Here is a 971-nt window from a genome sequence, read left to right as displayed (position 1 = left end):
TGAGCTATCTTTCCACAAATTTGCTTTACTTCTTTCTTTAGAGGCAAGTGATATTATTTTTTTAGATAATTCAGGATTTTCCCTAAATTCTCATGAGTAAACACACAGATCTAACAACTTAGCCTATATTCTTATTCTGATTCTGGAAATTGATATTGAGTAAAATAAAACAGGAAAAAAGACAAAGATACAATACCTGCTTATAAAGACTATCAGATATTAGAACATGTTGCCAAAGTATAATGCAGTCCCCTGGAAAACACAAACATTTCTATTTGAATTTTACCATTGTTTCAAATTAAATCTCCCTGACTAGTCCCCCTTCAACACCACTTACTGCAACCTAAAAAAACAGGTTCCCTTTCCCAATTTTATTTTTTTCAGGGCAATGGCAAAACTACTCTCCAGGCCATTCAAATGATCTAGAGCATGATTTCTAATTCTGACTTCCTTTGTTCACTATGTTTCATCAAACAACCAGTCTTATCAACTTTTCCTCGGAATACTTCTCAGATCCATTCTTTCCTTTCCATTTTGACTGCTGCAGTAGTCCAGACCATTATGATCTCATGTCTGGGTTTGCAACAGCATCCTAATTGGTCTTCTGATCTCCAGACTCTTCTCCCTGGATTTATATATACCTACGTATTTCTATTTCTAAAATATCAGTTCATGCCATTCTCTGGTCAATAACTTCCATATTCTTTTGCATTGCTCATAGCATTAAAGCCCAAAAATCATTCCTCAGGGAGATCAGCATCCCTGATAAAGTCCCTTTCAAATGAATTCCTAACTTTTCCCTGTTGTATGATCAAGGACACTGAACTACGGGTGTGCCCTACATTAATCTTCCTGCAATTTGGGGGAACTAGGGACTTAGCCTAGTATTCTCAGTGAATGAAGTCTCTTGTTTTTGGGGGTTTTCCCCCCCAAACTTATCTAACATATTCTGAATTGACTAAAAGAGCATT

Source organism: Galeopterus variegatus, unplaced genomic scaffold (assembly GCF_000696425.1).
Source record: "Galeopterus variegatus unplaced genomic scaffold, G_variegatus-3.0.2 Scaffold11734, whole genome shotgun sequence".
In the NCBI taxonomy this organism is placed as follows: Eukaryota; Metazoa; Chordata; class Mammalia; order Dermoptera; family Cynocephalidae; genus Galeopterus; species Galeopterus variegatus.
This window is presented reverse-complemented; position numbering follows the sequence as displayed.